This window comes from Lissotriton vulgaris, chromosome 9 (assembly GCF_964263255.1).
Source record: "Lissotriton vulgaris chromosome 9, aLisVul1.2, whole genome shotgun sequence".
In the NCBI taxonomy this organism is placed as follows: domain Eukaryota; kingdom Metazoa; phylum Chordata; class Amphibia; order Caudata; family Salamandridae; genus Lissotriton; species Lissotriton vulgaris.
Window position 1 is genome coordinate 47,468,521 of NC_141697.1, and position 23,834 is coordinate 47,492,354.

The window sequence follows — 23,834 nt, forward strand, 5'->3', positions numbered from 1 at the left end:
ACCTTCTGTGGTTTTGGTTCTCAGTCCGTCCCTGACGCATACCATCCGGCAGCTTGTTCTAAATTTGGGGGATGGAGACTGGAAAGGCCCGGCCTCCAAAAGTGGCCCTATTGAAGCGAGGGTAGGCCAGTAGGCTAGCCTGTGAAGAACGAAGGTGACGTCCAGGCTCATAGGGCTTCAAGCGATCTTTAATGTATTTGAGTGCTTCACCAAACAGGGATTTATGTGCAATGCACAGAGCCTTAAAGCTTACCCTTTGCTTAATAGGTAACCAGTGCAACTGATGCAACAGGGGGGTGGCAGACCCTCTTCGAGGCAATTTATAGATCAGTCTCGCTGCGTCATTCATGACCACTTGGAGTTTCCCCAGGAGTTTATCAGGGAGACCAATGCAGACTGCATTGCCATAATCGAGGCGAGATCAAATTAATGCAGTCACCTTCGCCTGCATGGTAGTGGGTGACAACAAGATCCGTAATTTCCGGAGTTGTCGCATCAGTCCGATGCAGCTTCCCACTACAGCAGACACCTGGGTCTTTAGGGTCAGTCCAGTGTCTAGCCTAATGCACAGACTCCTAACGGCTGGCATAGGAGTTGGAGTAGTGCCCAGCTCTTGGGCCAGAAAAAACGTGGACCAGGGGGAGTCTTCTGAGAAGAGAACCAGGACTTCGGTTTTGTCAGGGTTCACCTTGAAAGCCAAATTAAACTTGGTGGGTTGTGACATCCACAAATGGATGATATGTTGTGACTCATAGGTGATTCTAGGTGTGATTATCTTGTAAGTTGGGTTCCAGGTCTTTCAATTTGGGTTCCATTCCCTGTAGATGCTGAAGCTTCTTGGCTAGAGGACAGAGCCTCGGGGTTGGTGTCAGTCACTTGCATGGGTGCAGATCTGGAGGGACCCATCTGGACCAGCAGGGATCCGTCAAACCCCTTCCAGCAAAAATTGGAGGTCGTCTGTGTCAAGGGCCAAATAGTATGACAAAAATCAGCCACGCCCATTTCCCTCTAAGCAAAGTTAAACATTGTTGTATACATCATCAGAAGATGGCTATGCATGCAGGGCTGGTCAGATGTAGTGACTGACCAGCGTGCTTATTTGCGATAAGCACTAGTGGCTCTCTGTGGTTGGCTGGCCTGACTCTCTGTGGTTGGCTGGCCTGACTCTCTCTGTGGTTGGCTGGCCTGACTCTCTCCCTGGTTGGCTGGCCTGACTCTGTCTGTGGTTGGTTGGCTGGCCTGACTCTCTCTCTGGTTGGCTGGCCTGACTCTCTCTCTGGTTGGCTGGCCTGACTCTCTCTCTGGTTGGCTGGCCCGACTCTGTCTGTGGTTGGTTGTCTGGCCTGATTCTCTCTGTGGTTGGCTGGCCTGACTCTCTTTCTCTGTGGTTGGCTGGCCTGACTCTCTCTCTGGTTGGCTGGCCTGACTCTCTCTCTGGTTGGCTGGCCTGACTCTCTCTGTGTTTGGCTGGCCTGACTCTCTCTGTGGTTGGATGGCCTGACTCTCTGTGGTTGGATGGCCTGACTCTCTCTGTGGTTGGATGGCCTGACTCTCTCTGTGGTTGGATGGCCTGACTCTCTCTGTGGTTGGATGGCCTGACTCTCTGTGGTTGGATGGCCTGACTCTCTCTGTGGTTGGATGGCCTGACTCTCTCTGTGGTTGGATGGCCTGACTCTCTCTGTGGTTGGATGGCCTGACTCTCTGTGGTTGGATGGCCTGACTCTCTCTGTGGTTGGATGGCCTGACTCTCTGTGGTTGGATGGCCTGACTCTCTCTGTGGTTGGATGGCCTGACTCTCTCTGTGTTTGGCTGGCCTGACTCTCTCTGTTGTTGGCTGGCCTGACTCTCTGTACAGAAAGTAATATTGACCATACCAAGCAAGTTCTACTCCAGCGCATACATTTCTGTTGTTATTTTAAAGCTGGTCATTATCACTGACACAGGGAAACGTAGCCAATGGGACTAACGGAGACATGCACTAGAAGGTAACATACCACCCAGCTCACTAGTGGAACATGGACATTCCAGAGCCAAGAGACCAAGGCTTTGGCAGACGTTGCGCCAGTAGCGACCCATCCCTTCGCAAATTGCGGGCCGGAGGAGGGAGGTGGGAACGGAGTTGTGGACAAAAAAAAAACCTTACCTGAACGCTGCTGCCTGGGGCATTGCGCTTCTCCAATCTTCTACATCTGGGCACAGGCTCCCAGACTGCACTCCAGTCAATCCAGATTGGCCTGAGCCCTGTCAACTTGCACTCCCAGGCATCCTGGGAGCCTGTACCTGCTCTCTCCAGCCCCAGCAACGCAGCTGGGGCTAGAGAGAGCTTCACTGCGCGTGACGGTTTGGGCGGACTGAGATGGCCGGCTAAACACCTCATGCGCAGTGAAGGGAGTGCCCACCAATCGCGCACCAGCAGTGTCACCCCCTGGGCCCACACCCAAAGGCTCGTCAGAGTCCTGGGGGCGGCTCCTGTGCCCAAATTGCGGGGCCGCTGCTGCGATGTGCTACAAATACAACAGCTTCTGTGCTTCCTGTGAGAAGTTGGCCTGGTATGTAATGCTCACTAATTCTAGTGATCACTTTGTACCATGCCAAACAACCCTTATGATGATTGGTTGTAAGTCAACCTTATAGACCAGTTATCCTAGTGGTAACGTGGACAAAGCAGTCTTAGGCTAAACTCTGAAAGGCATGTGAAGCCAGCTGTATTACCATACACAACCCCCTTGAATACCAAATGAAAGGACACCACACAGATATATATATTGAAAATATATATAGATTTATTAACTAAAAGTATCCCCTGGACTCTTTATGAGCACAGAAGCACAAGCGTTAAACACAAGACAGTTTAAAATACACAAAAGTTGCACAATATGGATGAGGGCAGGTGGCCACTCAAACCATATACTAAGAAAGTGGTATAAGAGATACCAATCTAAAAGGAAATAGGCCTAGGGCCTTGGGAATCGCTCGAGCTGATCGGGACTAGCAGTGACTAAGTCGGGAAAGGCCCGCGGGACTCGGGTGCAGTGTTTAAAGTGCACGCACTCACCAATGCAAAGTCTATGGTGCGTAAAAAGTACAAAGTTAGTTAGTTCGGAACCTTCCGGGTGACCTAGAAAGCTGAAACTTGAGACACAGGCCCTAGAGGTGTGTACCAGTGTAGGAACACCGGCGGAGCTGAGTTACCTCACCCACAGGAAGCGGGTGCACAGGGTCGAATTAGTGTCGGGTTTCGTCACGCTGGTCGATGGTGCTTGGAGCTGAAGATGCTGCAGGCGGCTCGACGTGAAGAGTTCCGGTGGATCCAAGGATGGATATGAAGATGTGAAGACCTGAAAGCAGAGGGGACAATGTTCAAAGTCACTAGCCAGTGACTACCGTGGAACCAGATTGGAACCAGGCGATGTCGGGTGCAAACAGGCATTGAGGTGTAGCTTCTCTCTGCAGCCACATAGACACCGGGGGTCGAGGACGTCCAGGAGTCGGTCACAAGCTGTCCCACGCAGGCTTCTCGCTGTTGGCGGTGTCGGCAACTTGATTGGAGCAAACAGGCCTTGGCTAATGCAATCCCCGCATGAATCGGAAAATGCTTGTTACTCGGACCAGCAAGGTCAGAGCAGGAGCTCCTTTTTACAGGAGCTAGGGCAAGTCTGGAGCAACCAGACCCGCAGTGTAGTTCGTTGGTTTCGTCACCAAGATGGCCGCTGACCACGTGGCTAGTGGCCGGGATGGCGCGTCGAGTGGCACAATGCAAAAGGGGCCCCACGCAGATCGTGGAGATGCTGGGGGGCTGATCTTCGGTGCAAGGGCTGCTCAGTGGTGGGAGTTCTCAGTCCCCAAAGCACAACGTCGAGGGTGCCTCAGTTGCTGCGCTGTCAGCTCTTCGGGTGTCTTCCAAGATGGCCGGTCCCACGTCTCTAGGTGCCTCCACGGGTCCCTTCTTTGCAGGGACTGTGGATCGGGCTGTGAGAAGTCTGGGAGTCTGGGTCTTGTCAGGCTCTGGGCTCGGGCTCCGACGGGAGGCGGCGGCAAAGCAGACGTCGATGCGCTGGTTGGTGCCTGTATTCACAGGGTGGCCACTCCTAGGCCACAAGGGAGATTCTCTTCAGTCTTCTGTGCAGCAGAATGTCGAAGTCCAGTCGTCTTCTTAGTTTCAAGTTGATTCAGGATGATCTGCTGTGCAATGGCACTGCTCCCACTCTTATTCCCAATCTGAGGGGTGGATCACCTACTAGGTCCCTCCTCTGGGAGGAACCAGGAAGGGGGGCGGTTACACCCCCTTTCCTTTGTCCAGCTCCTCGCCAGGCCTGGGTCTGGAAAGTCCCAGGACCGGTTTGGACTGGCTTATGCACGGGGACACCTTGTGTGCCCCGGGCATGTCTCAATCTATTCAGCCCTGTCCTACCCAATACACAAAACCCTGTCTGGGGTGGTGCTCGCACCTCCCAAGGCAGGAAACTCTTTGTCCAGGCCTCCCTCGCTGGAAGGACTCCCAGCAGTAGGAGGTCAGACTTGTGTCTGTGGTGGCAGCATCCATTTTGTGATGCTGAGGCTCTGGTTAACTTTAACCGGGGTTAAGGCTACACACATGTCGTGCCCCTCTAGAAGGGTGGAATGCTATCCCCGTCGACAGAACTGTCGAGGGGATAGTATTCCAATTCGTATGACACCTTACTCGACATGTTTTGATAAAGCCAAACCAAAGATAGCATATAACCGCGAGGATTATAATGCACTTAAGAGTATATGGTATGGCAATATCCCAGAACAGCTTAGGGAGTGGTTCCAGACAGCTGCAGACAGGCTCAGCTCATGCTAGAGCACCATCTCACATGTAACCACGCACTCTGCCCCCAGGATTGCAGGGGCCTTCCATAGGAATGGCTTACAGGTTAACATGTGTCCAGTTTAAGGTTAGATATAGGGATACTATATCTAAGTAAGAAGTGATTACACCAACTTACCCCAGCTGAGTGATCAGCCAGTTGTGTCAAATATGGAGGCCAGGCCAGGGGTGGCACAATACATGCTGCAGCCCCTGGTAGGCCTTGGATGCACCTATGCCCTGGGTACCTATGGTACACTGTTACAGGGGCCTATAAGGTGAACCAGTTCCAATTATGTTATGCACCTAGGGTACATGGAGTCCATTTTAAGGAGAGAGCAATCAGCCTGGGGCCCTGAATAGCAGGATCCCAGGCCAACTAAGTCAAAAACCAGCTAAACACCAGGGAAAAAGTTTGGGGGTAACCATAGTCAGATATCCACCTTCCTACACTTCCTTCAGAGCACATCCAGTACAGTCCTTGTGTAAGGGGTCATATATATGGGATGCAGAGACTGACTGCTTCTACCTCCTCCCACTATGTATGAGGCTGCTTCCACTGCCTGGTTGAGGCTCGTCTAACTGTTTGTTCTGACTTGCTGCTTACACACACACTACCCGTGTACACAGGACTTCTGCCATTATCTTCCCCTGTGTCTAATGCTAATACCATGGACTTTTACTTCCAAGCTGCTGCCACTCTGCCCACGTGCCAGTGCTGCCCGTGTCGTGCATCCAGCCTCTTCACGCTGTCATACATGTGCTCCATGCTCCTCATACTTCCCGTTCATGCATTGCAGCCTCTTCATGCTGCTCCTCATGTCTGTTCATGCACCCAGCCTCTTCACGCTGTCATGCATGTGCTCCATGCTCCTCATACTGCCCGTTCATGCATCCAGCCTCTTCACGCTGTCATGTTATGTTATGTTATGTTAAAATTACTTTTACCGCGCACGGTCACCAAATGGTTTCATGGCGCTCAATAGACAACAACGGAGGCAGACCGCATAATCACTCAAAAGCTAATTGGAAAAGTACATGTACTCCGTGCTCCTGATACTGCCTGTTTCTGCATCCAGCCTCTTCACGCTGTCATACATGTGCTCCTCATACTGGCCATTCATGCATGCAGCCTCTTCACGCTGTCATACATGTGCTCCTCATACTGCCGGTTCATGCATCGCAGCCTCTTCATGCTGTCATACATGTGCTCCTCATACTGCCGGTTCATGTATCACAGCCTCCTAACGCTATCATACATGTGCTACGTGCTCCTCATACTGTTCATGTATCGCTGCCTTTTCACGCTGTTCTACATGTGCTCCGTGCTCCTCATAGAGTTCATGAATCGCTGCCTTTTCACGCTGTTCTACATGTGCTCAGTGCTCCTCACAGTTCATGTATCGCTGCCCTTTCACGCTGTTCTACATGTGCTCCTCACACAGTTCATGTATTGCTGCCTTTTCACGCTGTCCTACATGTGCTCTGTGCTCCTCACACTGTTCATGTATCGCTGCCTTTCACACTGTTCTACATGTGCTCCGTGCACCACATACAGTTCATGTATCGCTGCCTTTTCACGCTGTTCTACATGTGCTCCGTGCTCCACATACAGTTTGTGTATCGCTGCCTTTTCACGCTGTCCTACATGTGCTCTGTGCTCCTCACACTGTTCATGTATCGCTGCCTTTCACACTGTTCTACATGTGCTCCGTGCACCACATACAGTTCATGTATCGCTGCCTTTTCACGCTGTTCTACATGTGCTCCGTGCTCCACATACAGTTTGTGTATCGCTGCCTTTTCACGCTGTCCTACATGTGCTCCGCGCTCCTCATACAGTTCATGTATCGCTGCCCTTTCACGCTGTCCTACATGTGCTCCGTGCTCCTCATACAGTTCATGTATCGCTGCCTTTTCACGCTATTCTACATGTGCTCCGTGCTCCTCACACTGTTCATGTATCGCTGCCTTTTCACGCTGTTCTACATGTGCTCCGTGCTCCTCATACAGTTCATGTATCGCTGCCTTTTCACGCTATTCTACATGTGCTCCGTGCTCCTCACACTGTTCATGTATCGCTGCCTTTTCACGCTGTCCTACATGTGCTCCGTGCGCCTCATACAGTTCATGTATCGCTGCCTTTTCCCGCTGTTCTACATGTGCTCCGTTCTCCTCACACTGTTCATGTATTGCTGCCTTTTTATGCTCTCAAACATGTGCTCCGTGCTCCTCATACAGTTCATGTATCGCTGCCTTTTCACGCTGTTCTACATGTGCTCCGTGCTCCTCACACTCTTCATGCATTGCTGCCTTTTCACGCTGTCCTACATGTGCTCCGTGCTCCTCACACTCTTCATGCATTGCTGCCTTTTCACACTGTCCTACATGTGCTCCGTGCTCCAGATACAGTTCATGTATCGCTGCCTTTTCACGCTGTCCTACATGTGCTCCGTGCTCCTCATACAGTTCATGTATCGCTGCCTTTTCACGCTGTTCTACATGTGCTCCACATACTGCCAGTCCATCTACCTCATGCTCTGCATACAGTTATTATGCTCCAAGGTGCTCACGCGGTCTGTCCAGCTGCCTCAGGCTCCTCACACGGTCTGTCCATGTGTCCACCATCCCTCACTCTGTCTCTCCATGTGCCCCAGAGTAATAGTGCCAAAGGAACCCTGTCTCACTCCTCTGAGGGTCAACCACACCCATCTTCCATAATTGTGTGGTAGCTTTTCTTAATTGCAACCCCCCCTCCCCTCCCCACCTAGGATTCATCAGTTTCTTTTTGTCTTGACAGATCCTTTCTTGTCATTCCTTTACTGAGACATTGGAAAGAGAGACCCCTTATTGAATCTCAAGGTAGGATAGAAGATAGTGGTGCTCAAAGTATTCCTATAATGTCAGGGTTTAAAAGACTCCTATAGTGCATTAGCTTTCATTGTTTTTAAAATGTGTAATAAAAAGTGGTTCAGACATATCTAAAGTTTAAGAGCTATCTTGTGGCATTTGGTGGCCTTTTGTGTGTCAGACTTAAGAAAAGGCCAAGTAGCTCGAACAAGGTGGCTGAAATTAGACTGCAAAAGCTTCACACCCCCTACCTCAAGGTCAATGCAGGTGATAAAGACTAATCTTACCTGCAGCTCTACGCACCTACACATACATTGCCATGTAGTGGTTAGGTTGATATAGTGGATGCGATCTGTTCGTCATGTGAAATCTAGCATGTGGTATGGTGATGCGATACACGGAGAACCAATTTTAAAAAGTTGAACACATGAAAAATGAATGGGGGTGTTGGTCATCTTCCTTTATAGGTTCATGGTGTACAAAAAAATCTTCATAAGAATGTTATAAAATTAGATTTGAGGCCATATTAATTTCAGGTGTAATAAGTGAATCTATCTTTGGAATGTAAGTGGAGCAAGTGTGTTCCTCTTTCCTGTATTAATGTGAACTTATAGAAAACAAAAATCAGAAGATGGAAAGTTTTAACATTCAGACAGTTTTTAGTCTGAATATGTTTAGCAATTACTTGGTGTATATTTTAAAGTGCAAATGTGCAATTTAAAGATTATGATGTGCTAAGTAACTTTGGAATGATGTTAAATGGGAATCTAACTAATTTGAGGATGCAAACTCAATTTAATTAGGTCTACCCATGTTCTACTTTTTGGGGGTATTGACAGAGTGAGATTATTGTGACATTTCTAATATACAAATTTTGTATTTATTAGTTAAGTCATTGGCCCTCCTTAGTTAAACACTTGCAATGGGTAAAATTACATAACCAAACAGTCCACACTTTTTATATTACTTTACAAAAAAGTGAGCCTCGGCATACCATATATCAATTTCAGGATGTATGAAAAGTTCAAATGCCCGCTTAGACGTATGTCAGATTTTAAAACAATGTTCCCAACTTCTAAAGAATGTGACCTATTAAGAAAAATATGTGTCAGAAACTTTTCTTCCACATGTGGAATGTTATACCTTGCAACTTCCTTAGAGAGTTCAGTCAAAAGCCCCAAGCAAAACCATAGAGCACACACTGCAGAAGTAGGAAAAGGCTCTTGTACATAATGACGAGCCTTACTTATCAGCTCAACATGCCACATGGTCTTAATAGAATGTATTTCCTGTACGGGGAGATTTGGTTTTGTGGTGAGATTATGGTAGGGTGAGATTTTTCCTGAGGAGACTGCAACGCAGAAGATATGTTAATCTGTGATGTGAGGACATGGGTACATTTAGGGTATGTGGTTGGGTTTGTTTGCATCTCCAGCAGGAGAACCGGTGGTCCATTTGTGCATGGAGTCATCCTGGTGAAAAGGCGGATTCTTATTTTATTTTTTTTACATTTTTGAATTTTTGGATTTCTTCTCTTTGCGTCTTAGCATGTCATATGTACAGTGGGAGGGCCGATACTGCACTGATGGTGAATCCTCTCTTGTTTGCAGTGCTTGGCACAGTTTTGAACGTCCACAGCAGCCTGGCCAATGGATGCCTCTGCATTCGTTTAATCTCTTGTATCAAATGGCATTTGGTGCAGTTTCCTGGCTGTTGTGGGCTGGCAGTTGCTGATGATGAGAACCTGAGTGTGCAGGTGAGAACCCATCTGCACACTCCCCTGGTGTTACTCCCGTGAGGCACTGCCAACCTTTTTCACCACTTTTTTTCTTATTTTTTGTCGTCCACACCACTGGGTGGTACAGACTGGGGGAGACTGAGTTCAAAAACTTTTTAAAGAAAAGGTGAACATGGATTCCCTTGAACAGGCGGTATAATTGTAGCCGCTGTTTATTCACACAAATCTGGGTGAACAAACCATGATGGAGGGATTTCCAAGTATCATGTTCAGCTAAAAAGATCAGGTCTATATTGTGTTGTAATACTGAGAGTGGGGGGCGACCTGATCTATATCCCTTGTGTGCATGGCAGTTTCCTGGCTGTCTGGAAAGTCCAGTAAATCTCACTTTTATTACAAATATCAGACTCGTGACCCCCCTCCCGCCCCTTGACGTTTCTGTGTGGGAACCAGACAAAGATGTGTTTTAGATATAAAATCACATGATCTTTTCAGACAAAGCCTCTGCCAGGAAGAGCTTAAACTATTTCAATTTTAAAGAGCCTTCTGATGCCTCATCTGCGTTTATCTTCTGTGCTCGGTGTCTTTCTGAGCCTCTAATGCCTCAGATCACTCAAACACTCGGGTGCTCTTCTGAAATACATTCATTATCAGTGATACATGCAGCCAATTAAAGAGGCTCATTAGAATATCGCTTAATGAGAACAAATGTTTTCATGGAAATGTCTGTGCGCTGTTCCAATTAATAGGCAGCAAAATCTAGAAATAATTAGGCAGATGAAAAATTCCAAACTACTGTGAAAACTTTGGCTAATTTAGTTTTTAGTGCAAGGAGCCTACATTTTGGAATTCTAGTTAACTAAAGACAAAGTGGCGAAAACAAACCACATAATTGTGAAGGTCTCTGATGGTTGTGGGGTGGATCTGAGAGAGAGACAGACAGACAGAGAGAAGGTGGAAAGATTGGTGATAGATGTACAGATGGTTTTGGAGTAGCGTGTTGGTTTTTTTCAGGGTATATAATCTTTGCTTCTGCAAGGATGACTTTATTAAGTCTGGATTTGAACAGGGTGCATGGTTGGTTCGACAGTGTTGTCTATACACTGTGAGAAGTTAAATAAAAATATTATTTCTGTAGACAGTAGCTGAATATTGTTCCATTCCATTGTTTTTAGCATTCTTGCCCACCACAGATGAGCATTCCGTCAATCAAGTTTAGTGCTAAGTAGGTCTTACTTAGCAGGCGGGGTGTGCCCTTATGCTGGTCCTGAGCCATGGGACTCCAGCTTCACTGTGGGGGCACGACTAGGCTAAAACCAATCTAAGGTTGTTGGTGATGTCACTCAAAGAGGCTGTCTTGCTTAGCACTCCCACATAAAAGACATACAGCACAGAGGCACACATTTGGCAAAGCAAGAAAACAACTGAAAAGGGGTTTAACTCTCATAAAATGAGTCACCTCAAAGGACAGTTTTCAGAATAAAGTGTGGGGGTTTATTATGTGTGCAACACTAACCCTGGGCATAGTTCGCTGTAGTTGCGTTACAGGTAGTTACGCAAAGTACACTTCGCACTACGCGAGATACGCGTAGCGCTATGCGAACTGCGTAGTGCGCTGTTCGCGATGATTGCACAGTGCCGGATGCTTATCCACACTGTGCAATCATTGAAAACAGCATCTCGCACAGTGCGAGCTGTCGTTTTCTGCCACTCGAGTTCATTTTTACTTGAGAGGCAGCTTTCTCAACGCGGACTGGTAGTTTCTCATCGCGAGCATACGCGACCACTCGCAATGAGAAACCTGACCTCCCCGCATTGAGAATCTCGCCGGGAGGTTTATTCCTCGCTCGCAATCGCCAACTTGATGTTGCTGATTGCGAACGAGGAAAAAGTCTTGCCGGGATATCATTTTGCTCGCTGGCGGTTGCCAACTTGACGTTGAGGACCACAAGCGAGCAAAAAATGCCAGCTACGCTATGCTAAGCGATTTTGTGCATGCTCTCTTCCTTATGAAGCAGGGTCTTGTTTGGTATATATGTATGTATACATATATGTGTATATGTAGTTGTGTGTATATGTGCAAGAAATAATAACACATTTATAAGCAAGCACACGCAACTGCTTAATGCATGGGATAAAATATAAGCAGATAATAAAGGTGTTTCTATGTGTGTGTGTGTGTATATGTATATATATATATATATATATATATATATATATATATACACACTCACACTTGCATTATGTTTCATTTGATATCTGAGAAAGCCTTTCTGTTAGAAAGTGATTCACAAATAAAACCCCAAGCTTTATTCTGAAAACTGTATTTTAATGTGCCTCATTTTATGAGAGTGAAACCCCTAATAGCTGTTTCCTTGCTTTGCTGTGTGTGTGCCTCCGTGCGGGAGTGCTGTATTTCTTATATTTCTTCCATTCTTCCTTTTTTCCCCCTTTATTTCTTATATATGCACACATATGTATGTACATGCATTAATAACAAACTTATAAGTAAGCAAATGCAACTGTTAAATGCCTGGGATAAAATACAAGCAAATAATGATAATACTAGATGTCCACTGCAAGAAATAGGCATTGTTAAATGCAAGTAATCACCAAAAGAAAGCATGGAAATACGTAGGATATACACACACCAAATACTTCAGATGATTATAACCCCTGGAGACCTGAATGTGCACACTGACACACACATCAGAATGCCAGTATTCAGAGAAAATACATCACCTGCTGCAATAGCTTCCTCTTGGCCCTCACAAGACTGGTGGATTTACAGCCCCTGGGTCAAGAGACTCATCAAGCCAGGAACTGCAACACTAAGCAGACGTGTCTGTCCCTCAGCCCAAAATCCTGCTTTCAAAGTCAAGAGACCCCAGTTTTATAATTGCCATGCACTTGAAGTTTCCGAGGGGACCTCCTCTGCGCCAAGGAAACTTACTGGAGTTGGCCGAGCTCCATGCAAGCATTCCAAAGGTAAAGGACTTCTTAGGTATTCTCCTGTGCTCCCACGCGTTCCAGCACCTTATCTGAGTGAAGCTGGACAATGTAGAAAACTTCTCTAAAAGTACAGAAAACAATCTTGAACATGAATAACCTAAATAATGTGAGTAACCTGGGGGCCTGCTTTTATGTGCAGAGCTTAAGAGTCAGAATTCAAGATGGCATGAGGGCATGTCAAAGCCAATAGTAAAAACTTGATAAAACATTCCAATGTACAACATAATGCACATTTGTGGGCCACTGCTTATAGCACTCCACTCCGAGACAGAAAGTACATTCCAAACAGTTCTCTTTCTCATGCTTTCAAACGCACATCCCACATGTCCCGTTCCTGGCTAGGCTGTTCTACTTTGTGAAACACTCCCACTCTGAAACTACAAAGAGACACATAATGAGATCGCAAGGCAAAATGCATGTGCAGAAAAAAATTATGTTGTACATTCAAACTAGAGTAAAATAAAACCCATAAAGTCAACCACAAAAATGGTCATCAATTGGTCCCAATGCATGGGAGTGTCTATAGCATAACAGCTACCTGGCCTAGCAACTGGGGCAGGCCCAAAACTGATTTACTTGTGGTTGATCCGTGCCTGTAATGGCACAGAAGAGCTTGCACTTGACAGACTGGGCTGGGCCCAAATTATGCACCAGTGACTGAGATTAATTCAATCATTCCATCTGTGGTGCTGTTTCTCCTATTTACGTCACAAGAGGGGAGGAAAGCATGCATACACTGGGTGAAAAAAAAAAAAACACCCCAAACAGAGGTCCACAGCCTGCAGAGTTCCCTAACTCTCAGGGCAACAAGTCCACAGGTGGTTGTCGATGCCTTTATAAAGGTGCGACACTCGAGTCTGCTACACTCAACAAAATCTTCTCTCTGCAGATCTACCAAAGCCACATTTGACAAATTGGGGCAGCTATGTAGGGGACTGGTTGTTTTAAGGTGCTGCGACTAGGTTCCTGCCTTGGGAGCAAGAAAGGAATATTGGTGTGCCTTTAACTTCCAGGGACCCCAAGAGGGGAAACTAAACCCCTAAATCGAGGAACAGGATACCACTTTTGAGATACAACTTTCCACTGAGGTTTGGCCACTTTATTCTGATCTTCTGCTTGAAGATATTGCTAGAGTCCTGTTCTTAGCACAGCATTACTGATATGTGCACAGGTCTGCTGTGTGGTACAGTCGACGTTCTCAGAGTATGAGATTATGGCTTGGACTCCTTGACACCTTTAGCTTCAGTTTGGGGTGAAAGCAGGGCTTTAAGTGGGATGAAAATACTGGGGGGTCTCTCAAGGGGGCGTGGTCAATGTGATTAAGGGCGTGGCTTACAACACGTAAGCTAAAAGTTTGTGTTTAGCATAGTGTGCCGCCCGACTGGTATTTTGTTGTTTCTGTCATTTTATCCAGATATATGATACAACAAGTAACATCATACCTACGAGTCAGGACTATTGGCTTTGCCAAGGGTTGTTAGTTGCATAAGATAAATAAGCAGCCACTGTGGCTTGTATATAATATTGAAGAAGCTTCCACATAAAGGCCTGGTAACACCACGACAATGTTACTGCTCCTGAGTTCGGATAAGAGAAGAGAAATCCAGAGAGAAAATGACTCTCTTTAAAGGATTTCCCTTCCCCTATAGCTCGAAAAAAACAAACCTCCTGTGCTATGGCACAAAACAGAGCCCGATAGAGACCCGTTTCGAGGCCCCCTTAAAAAAACTGCCGGTGCTCAGACCCGGAGAGACCCGGCCCACTTAAAGCCCTGGGTGAAAGTATTCACAAGATGTCGCAAGAGTGCCTCGGTGATCCCGGGGGATGTGGCATTTCCAGTGCATATTGTAGGTGTAGATTCCTATCAGCAGCAGTTTTCATTGGCGACACCTCTTTCCATCCACAGGAGGGCTCTGTCTATTTCAGGTTTTGACATTAAGCAGCACATAAAGTATATTTAATTCATTACTTGACAGCCTCATCAGCTCAGGCACTATGGTGTAGGTCTGGATGAACCTGGGTTACCTGTTGGGTATTTTCGATACGTCCAGGACAGCAGTGAAGATAACTGGTACAAAAATTGGTCTCGCCCCAATTTATCGATATAAAAAGATGAGTTCTCTGTGTTTCAGTTCTGTGTTTGCTCACTCCAGATTGCTAGTTCATTTTTTTTGTATTTGTATTAATTTACATCCCACTTCTGCTTCGTAACCTGGCCAGGCCTTGCATCTTCTCTTCAAAGTTAACTTCTGGATGGGCGTTTGAAGCCAGAATGGAAGCCTTGAACGCCTGAGGCCAAGACTCTGACACTGTGCAGCAAACATAGCTTGAGGAAGGCGGAAGAAGGCTCTCTCGGTTAACCTTTATGATCCACATTTTTTAGATCCAAAATACTCACATTACTACCCTAATCTTCTAATTTCCATGACAGAAAGAAACACACGGGCCGCAAATCAAGCTGGACGTAAAATATAGAGGGCAACTTATGTGCAATGTACTCAAGCAATCTCTTCACCTTTGCTGTTGGACAAAAGAAAAAGACAACACGACTTCTGTTGGCAACATAGAGTTTATAAAAGCACTTGGAAGGTCAGTCAGCTCAGTAGAACTGGAATCTGAACTTAAATTTACAATATGGAGGACAGTTTCGTTTATATCTTTGGACCCGCAAATACGTCATACAGTTGGCTATAAAATCAAACGTTAGGTTGTGAATATCATTAGATTAAAAGTTGATACGTTTTGCAAAAACAGCTAACCAAATGTTAATGGAATGCGACTCATGTGCACGTGTTATTGTTACATTTTCACGCCACCGCTGTACTACTGCTGCCCTTGGCTTGTCTCGTGCTTTGGAGCGTAGCAGTTCCCCGCTCCCTACATGTCCGATGCTCTGTAAGGCCTACCCTCCCACGTATCCTGTGCCGCGGTGTTGCTTTATCTGCATATTTTCTCAGAGACGTGTTCTTGCAATGCAGGCTGGTGACTTTCCATTTTTGCGCGGTCTAATTATATGTCTCTATTCATCTACAGCTCGTATCTACTTCCCTCCCCCAGATCCTGACTCCATTTGTGCTTTTTATTCTGCTACTGTAGATCTGTACTTTTCCTTTAACGCATACATCTATACACGTCTTTCTGCTAGTGATTGCATTGACATGAGTAGGCCTTCTTCATTTTCTACATTCATTTTAACACCTTGAAAAAGGCCTTTGGGTATAATTCAGAGCGAAACACGTGTCAACTGATTCTGGAGTATTGGAACATATCAATTAATTCAGAATTTTTTTTTTGTTGAGCAGAGCCCTGGCATTCTGTATTTTGGAACTGAAGAATTTGGATCTGAAAACTGGTTTGCACCTTCCTCAAGTTTATTCAGTTTCTCTGGTGGGAAGGTCAATGCCAGATGAAACACTGCGAGTACATGGAGTAGGCATTAGAAACACTGCTAGTACATGGAGTAGGCATTAGAAACACTGCGAGTACATGGAGTAGGCATCAGAAACACGGTGCAGTTTAGCTACTCCGTGTCAGTTGCTTTTAATTTTTGTAAAGAATGACATTTACAGAAACAGTTCTCTTAAAAATGCGCCGTCTTCCCCCAAACTCTCACCCTCCCCCCACCGACACCCACCCACCCACACAGGGGTAATGTGCGGCCCTCATTCCCACTCAGGGCAGCTCCACGCACGAGCTGTGGTGCAGTCACCAGTCGAACCTGCTCCTTGTATTAAGAGCATGTCCCGTGTGGCTTCCGCCTAGAGGCAGGCTGGGTTAGTGGCAGGCGCTATACTAAATGAGCAGAACATGAAAGTCTTTGGGACTCGAATGACCCTGCGAGATTGTGCCTAAATGTTCGAGGCTGGTAACTTATCCAGGGAGGGAGGGTAGAATGGATGCTTCTAAGCGCCCGCGGGCAGCAGTGTTCCTGAGGACAGAGGAGGCGAGTGGAGCGCCATGAAATCGTAAAACCCTTTGGACTGTGTGCAGAGAGTTGTTGGAGAGTGTGCCCGGATGTGTAACTTTGGTGTGATTTCGATTTTCAGCTGTGGTTTATTTATTGAACAGGTCGCAAGAATAAGGATTTATTCCAGTCGGGCACGGGGTGGTGCACTGGGGCAGTACCAGGCGGAGGCGGGCAGTGATTGGAGTCCAGGAAACAGTGACTTCAATATTACCAGTCCGTGTGCCAAGATGCAAGGTGGCATATTGGGGCTCCGAGCGAGGGGTCTAATTGCATAGACTGGACTAAAGAGAAGTCCAGGCAGGCGGCGCGGGAGGGGTTAGATACTGGATTCGTGGGGTGCCGTGCAGCAGGTGCAGTGGTGCTCAGAAAGGTCTGAGGCTGGCACAGGGGAGTGAGGGTTCTTAGTGTGAGAGCAGATAGCGGACTGAAGACCACGTACAAGTGATTGTGTTGTTTCGTGCCGGTTGATGGGCACAATAGTTGTCATGCCAGTTGACGGGCACAACAGATCAGAATGGTGGTACTTACCTGCCCTCCATGTCTGTGGGTGGCACTCTTGCCCCTATAGTGCTGGCAGTTGTACCAGGTGGGGTGTAGGCGCAGTTTTGCAAGCTGCCCTTGTGAGGATAAACCCACAGGAATGGCCCTGGCACGGGCAGTGCTTCCTGTGTGATGTGCGGGTTACCTGCACGGCTTCCTGTGTGTGTGCGGGTTACCTGCAGGGTTATGTAACCCGCGCCTGGCATGCGGGTGTGCCATGTGCGGTGGCTCTGCGCCAGCTTCTGATTGGCTGTGACCTCAGAGTAGACTGTGGAATGTTTAGGCCTGTGAGGATGAAGGGTGAGTCGGCGCGGATGTCCGGAGCGTGCACAGGAGCCCGGGGGCGTGCAGAGGGTGCCTCTGGCTGAGTCAGTGGTGTTTAGGCACGAGCTGGGAGACGGTGAAGCACACGAGGCACGAGCGCCCATCACTAGTGTCAGTCTGTCCACCACTGAGGTCAGACGGTAACTCGGACATCCGTCTGTGACCTGCCCGTGTCTGTCCGTCAGCTGTGCCCCTTACTGCGCGGGCACTGCCTCAGAGCTGTGCCCCTTACTGCGCGGGCACTGCCCCAGAGCTGGGCCTCCTACATGTGCCTTGAAGCCGGGCGAGTGGTGCGCTACAAAACAAGTGTCTTGGCGAACTCCAACATTCCTCTTGGTCTCCAGCGCCTAGAGGCGAGACAGATGACGGCTAAACCAGGTACGACCAACAGTGGTGCCTTTGCGTAGGGGGGTGGCTCGTGGAAGATGGACTCAGGTTCACGCGCCTCTAGGGCCAGTCCGCTCACACTGCTTGCTGGCAGGAGTTTGCTGCGCTACGTTGCGATTCCTGCTTGCAGGCAGCGCCTGGAGCGCCCCCTCGAAGGCACGTGGTAAAGGGTTGCGTAGAGTCAGGTGCCAGCCTGGTGCAGTGCGCTGGGTGGACGGGGGACCCCTGTGCGCCCGCCGGGAGCCCCCCTTTGGTTCACTCTGTTAGTGAGTTTATTGCTGGAGACCAGGTCCGGTTCGGCCACAGCTGATGGCTTCTGGGGCTGGCCTGGCCCTGGGCTAGGAGGGTGACATAAACGTAGTGAAGAAAAGCTGTTATTGTGAAGGTCAGGGTTCTCCAAAGTCGGTCCTGGAGGAACGGATCCATGTCAGATGTTTAAGATAACTACATTTATTAAATGGGGTTATGCTAAAAATGTGGCACGGATCCTGCCTTCCAGGACCGACTTTGGAGAACCCAGGTGTAGGTGCATTCCACATCCACGACCGCAGGGACCAGTTACCTGCCCGGCGGGTGTTACCAGAATACGGCATCACTTTCACCTTCACTGCAGCGCCTTGAGGCAGGGTGCTGAGCCTGGACGGTGCTGTTAAGCAGCGACTCCACCACTCAGGCCTCTGATATTGCTTTCTGCAGTGATTAGTGTGACCTATGGAAGGGGCGGGGCTATTTCATTATTGCTTAACGTATTGATCTCCCCATAGGTTGGTGCGCTGTGTCCTTCCTAAAAATCGAATCCATATTGTCACCCAGAGCAGGCCTTTCCTGCAGCGCGTCTGTGAGCCATCAACCCGCGTTGCTTCGTTATCGGACACCTGTGCCCGGAGCGAGGAACCTGCTGGGACCTGGGAAATGTCTGCTTTAATGGTCGTAGCTAGAAGTGCAGCGTATGTTCAATTGTGCGCGCGCGCGGGCATACATTCACTCTAGGACCGCTCGTGCACGTCACCTTTGAGTGGATCCGTGAAAACGATGGATTCCTCAAATACACCGTGTTACTGCAGCGCTCCCACATACAAGTGCCTCTCACATAAATTAATACAATTTAAAAAGTACTGGTCTTCCTTGCGACACCAGTGCATTCTGGTAACTGAAGTCCGTTTATCCAGTTCTTCTCAACCCTTATGAACATTTCTTGAGCCGTGCCTTTGCGCAGTGTTTCGAGCGGCATGGAGACCCTGTCTCATGCTCCTGGCCATACGGTTACCCAGGCCCGCGTCAGCAGCAGACTGGACTACGGAAACACCCTCTATGTAGGAACTTCAGCCAAACTCTTGAAATGACTACAATGCATCCAGAACACCTCTGCAATCCTGATCCTCGACATCCCTCGACACAGCCACATCACGCCCCACCTGAGAGACCTGCACTGACTCCTCGTCAACAAGAGGATAACCTTTAAGCTCCACACCCACGCACACAAGGCGCTCCACAACACCGGACCGGCATACCTCAACAGGCGACTCACCTTTTACACCCCGAACCGCCAACTCCGTTCCGCCGACCTCACCCTCGCCACAGTCCCCCGCATTCGAAGAGCGACCACCGGTGGCAGATCGTTCTCCTACCTCGCCGCAAAGACCTGGAACACCCTCCCCATCCACTTACGGCTGACCCAAGACCTGCTCACCTTCAGGAGGCTCCTCAAGACCTGGCTATTCGAGCAGTAGAGGAACCCCCCCCAAGCGCCTTGAGACCCTCACGGGTGTGTAGTGCGCTTTATAAATGCTGTGTTTGTTTGACTAGTCTAGGGCGGGTCCCAGGAGCTCGTTCCTTTCGCAGAGGCCTTCTTTGGGACCCCTGAATGTTTGAATGTCTCAGCCTGCTGGCGTCAGTGAGAACACGAAGTCCTGTGCTCAGCCTACATTTTATGTCGACGCTACAGACCAAGTGTCTTTCGATGGTGACTGGCAGTAACCCCGTGATGGACATTTAGTGCTTTTTAATGCGCCCAGATGAGTGATTCCTCCAGGTACGGTGTGTGCAGGCGCGAACCAGTGCAGGACGCCAGGTCTGGACTGGAAGCGCCTTTTAAATGAAGGGTGAATGAAAAGACAACTCGTAGAGCGCTACTGCTGCTCACACAATGGGTTTCCTGCTGCTGATTGATGGATAATTCACCTATGACATTTAACAAGCATTGGCAAACCTAATAGAGCTGGCTTATTGTAAGGGGTAGTTGTGGCATTAGTTGGTTACTAGTGTATGTGTTGCGTTAAGCTGTCCTAGAAAGGAAAGGCAATAAAGGAGAAACATTGTGGCTGCACTTGTATGCCAGCAAGAGCAGGGCCCCATTCATGCATTTATGAAGAGTGCACTGGAAGAGGTGTGGCGCAGCAGCCAGGCTGCCTGACTCTGGACCACAGGGTACACAGTTCGATCCCTGGCTCCGGCGGCAGGTTAGCCCAGCACCATGTGACTCTAGGCAATAGTTCGCTTCATCTTCCCGACGGCCCCCAGCGCCGGGACACCTCTGTCGGAGGTAGCTGTGCGCTTTGCAAATGCTGTCATTTACATTTACTGGCAGAGGTGAGCAGTACCCCGATAAACAATGTTACTAAAGAGTCCAAAGACATTGGTCTGTAAATGGTGAAGTTAAAATCCTAGGTAGCAAAATATTTCATGGTAGATACTTTGACCAGGTGTCCGTAATTGGTTTAATCTTTAGCCCCGCCTACCCGCACCTCTACTTCGTGAACAAAAAAAAGCCATGAATGCAACAACATGCTATCTATCATAACAGCAACGAACAACACCTGAATGTGCAAGAGTGAACAGTGCTGCGTCTTTAGGACGGGGGAAGCAAAAGACACACAATTGATGGACGGAATGCAGAACAAATTAAAACATTCAACCCCAGTCAAGAGATCTGGGTTAAATCCATCATTTTTTTGCTCATCATGCCACCCCAGTTTAGACCTGCCATATGCAAATCAGTCTTGACCCTGTGCCCCATGGGAACAGTCCAGCCTAAACTGCCAAGCCAGGTCCTCCCTGGACCGAAAACCAGCATCCTAGGACCGGTTTCGGGGTTTTACCCCTCTTCAGCCAGGATAGCTTGATTCCAGTGGCACAGTGAGCGCAGGACCAACGTCTGGGCATACCTGGCGCACTTAGGGTGAGAAAGCAAAAGACACACAATTGATGGACAGAATGTAGAACAAATCAAAACATTCACCCTCAGTCAAGAGATCTGGGTTAAATCCATCATTCTTTTGCTCACCATTCCGCCCCAGTTAAGACCTAACCATATGCAATCAATCTTGACCCTGTGCCTCACGGGAACAGTCCAGCCCGAACTGCAAGCCAGGCCCTCCCTGGACCGGAAACAAGCATCCTAGGACCTGTTTCGGGGTTTCACCTGTTGGTTTTGCATTTGTCACTCCGAGTGGGATGGGTATGCCCAGACGTGGGTCCCGTGCTCTCCATGCCACTGGAATCAAGCTATCTTGGCTGATGACGGGTGAAACCCCGAAACTGGTCACAGGATGCTTGTTTCCAGTCCAGGGAGGAAACTGTCCAGGTTCAAACTGGAATGGCATTGTGAGCACAAAAACAATGGATTTAGGCCCAGATCTTTGTACTGGGGTGAATGTATGACATTGTTCTGCATTCTGTCCATCAACTGTTGATTTTGGATGGGGGAAGGCATGCAAGCTGCACAAAACAAGTACATTAAATGACTCCCACTCGGTGTCACTTACAAGCTACACATTGTGTTGCATTTGCAGCCTTGCAGAATGAGTACTTGATGTCCTATCACCAAAACCCTATAGGAACACAAATGAGACCATGTCTCTGTTCCACTAGCCCCTCCCCCGTCCCCTTCCCCCCCGGTGCTCCCTCCACCAACCTTTCCTTGAAAAATCTTTCCTACACCCCTGCTTCCTACACCACCTGCTTGCTTTGAGGGTGAGACTGTCCTGCAACTTCTTACCAGTGCTTAATTTGTTCAGGTGGTTTCTGGTGTTCGGCACCTGCACTTAATTGTCAATACGAGGGCTTAAGATCGTCTGCCACATGGTGGCACTTTCTGTCTAAGTTAGGGATGAGCACAAAACAGTTGTTTATTAATTCAATATAGATAACAAAAATTACAAACAACCTTTGCCCACGCCATTCTTATAGCTCTGGTGGCACAGTCAAGTCTAAATTGTTACACTTGTAGGATTAATATGGTTAGTAGGTGTGTTGGTTGTGTCATTGGCAGCGCTGGCAGGGGTAGGGCCGGACTGGCAATAGCAGGCACTAGGCATTTCCCCGATGGGCCGCCAGGGTGGGGGCTGGTTTTGGGCCCCTGGGGGGCGTTTTTTTACAGGGCTGTTTTTGCGGCACAGCTGCAATATTGGCCCCTGTAACAAAATCAGCCGAAACCGGCCGTGACAAACATCTCAGCTGCACCCCAACCCCCTGGGGGGCCAGCCGAGCACTTTGCCAGGGCCGGTTTTGCTTCCCAGTCCAGCCCTGGGCAGAAGCAATGGGTGGGGCAAGCTGCAGTGGCTTCCTGGCCAGGGCCCTGACACTTCTTTTATTACAAATCAAGCACTGCTTCCTACTCCCAGAGTTTGTAGTGCAGAGATGTAGGAAGGAGACCGGCTGGCAATCTGTCAATGCTGTCGGTGGAAAGTCTGCTGTATGTAGAGTACAGACCACCCTGTGCGCCTCTGTATGTCCACGCCCTGGTCCTAGGCTCTCCCTTCCCTACCAAGGCCTGTCCCTGAATGCAACCATCCATGAAAGGCCATGGCCTTGATGGGAAGCCCACTGAGCCATGGCCAACCATGAATTCCACGAGAGAGCCTATGGCTGAAGGAAGCTGGCCCAAAAGCACACTCTTCCTCTTCACCTGGAGTGCTGACATGAGGTCTCGGAACCAACTAAAGCTATTGGTAGCTAGACCTAAAGGCACTGTGTCCAGCTGCAAACAAAATTGATATTCCTGGTGCTTCTTGGCGTTAGGTTCTGAGAGGCTGCTTTAAAGATTGGCAAGTTGATTTTTTTGCTGCTGAAATGTTGTCTTTCTTCTCCCTTGTGTACACACCGGGCACAGCAGGGCACCTCCAGGCTGGCATCCTGCAGACAGGTGTCCCTGGGAAACCACTGACTTTGGGCAGCAAACAGAAGTCTGTTGGCTCGTGCTGGTCTGTACCAAAGTTACTCTCACACACGATATTTAGTTGCAAATACTTCTGTTTGTAAACTTGGTTCTAGACGAAACAAGCCTTCTCCTTCTGAAAGCAGACAGGCGCCCCCTAAAGGCGGCCCCACGCTTTCCTCTCAGTTTCAGCTTGCAGGCAGGAGCTGTGCGTCAGCCGTGCTGCCTGCAGGACCGCTTTTACGACACCAGACGCTTGTAGTAAATGATTACAGGCAGCTTGTTCTGACATCCTATCTCGTTTGTAATGAGAAAATAATTGGCACGCGAGCATGTAATGCACGGTGCTAATGGCTTGCTCAGATTACAGGCCTGTCACAGATGAGCGGCCGGGAGGAGAGGCCCCAGGGCCACGCGGGGTTGGACTATATCATTACCGTCGCTGTGGCGCAAGGATATCTGAGTCAGGTGACACGCCCCATGTAATGAGCGCACCGAGACCATATCCTGCAGTTTGCAGAAGCTGTAATAGAAGTGCAAGTGGCGTGAGTGTCATGTAGCGCCAAGTAACAGGCCCCTGAAAACTCCAATGTTATGAGACCTGAGACAGATGTTTCTATTTAGACAAAGTGACATTGTGCAAGTGGTAAGTAGAGAGCTCGCTGTATTAGAACGCGTCCGAAGAATGCGTGTAGAGGTCAGAGGTCATATGTAGACAGGAGTGTTTCCCGGATGAGATCAACCAGAGACGTTTTAAGGCACGAGCCTAGTGGGCACTAGGCCGGGCCCTCCACCTTCCAAGGGGCCCCCGAGGTGGTGGGAAAGTAAACTCTCTCTCTCGCTGTCCGTTTCTGTGTCACCCTCCCCTCTTCGCCTTCCTCTCTTCCCTGCTCAATGTCATCTGAAGGACTATGGCCCCTGGCAGGGCACAGTTCACATGTTTCTTTGCCCACTCTTCTGAAAGTTTTTGTTACATTTTGCAAGCTTGAATTCACTGAAAAAGGGAATAGAATTCAAAGCGGTTTTGAAC

General features: G+C 48.5%; 1 protein-coding gene across 3 annotated transcripts in view; it reads left to right on the top strand.

Annotated features, from left to right (window-relative positions):
• STXBP6 (syntaxin binding protein 6) overlaps positions 1–23,834 on the top strand; it is a 404,737-nt gene that overhangs the window by 103,744 nt on the left and 277,159 nt on the right. Inside the window, exon 1 of one of the 3 annotated variants that reach the window (XM_086937000.1) lies at positions 7,675–7,693. The exons of the other annotated variants lie outside the window; for them this stretch is intronic. The gene's annotated coding sequence lies outside the window, so the exon portion shown is untranslated. Of the gene's footprint in view, positions 1–7,674; positions 7,694–23,834 lie in introns of those variants that run through there. 3 annotated transcript variants of the gene reach the window in all.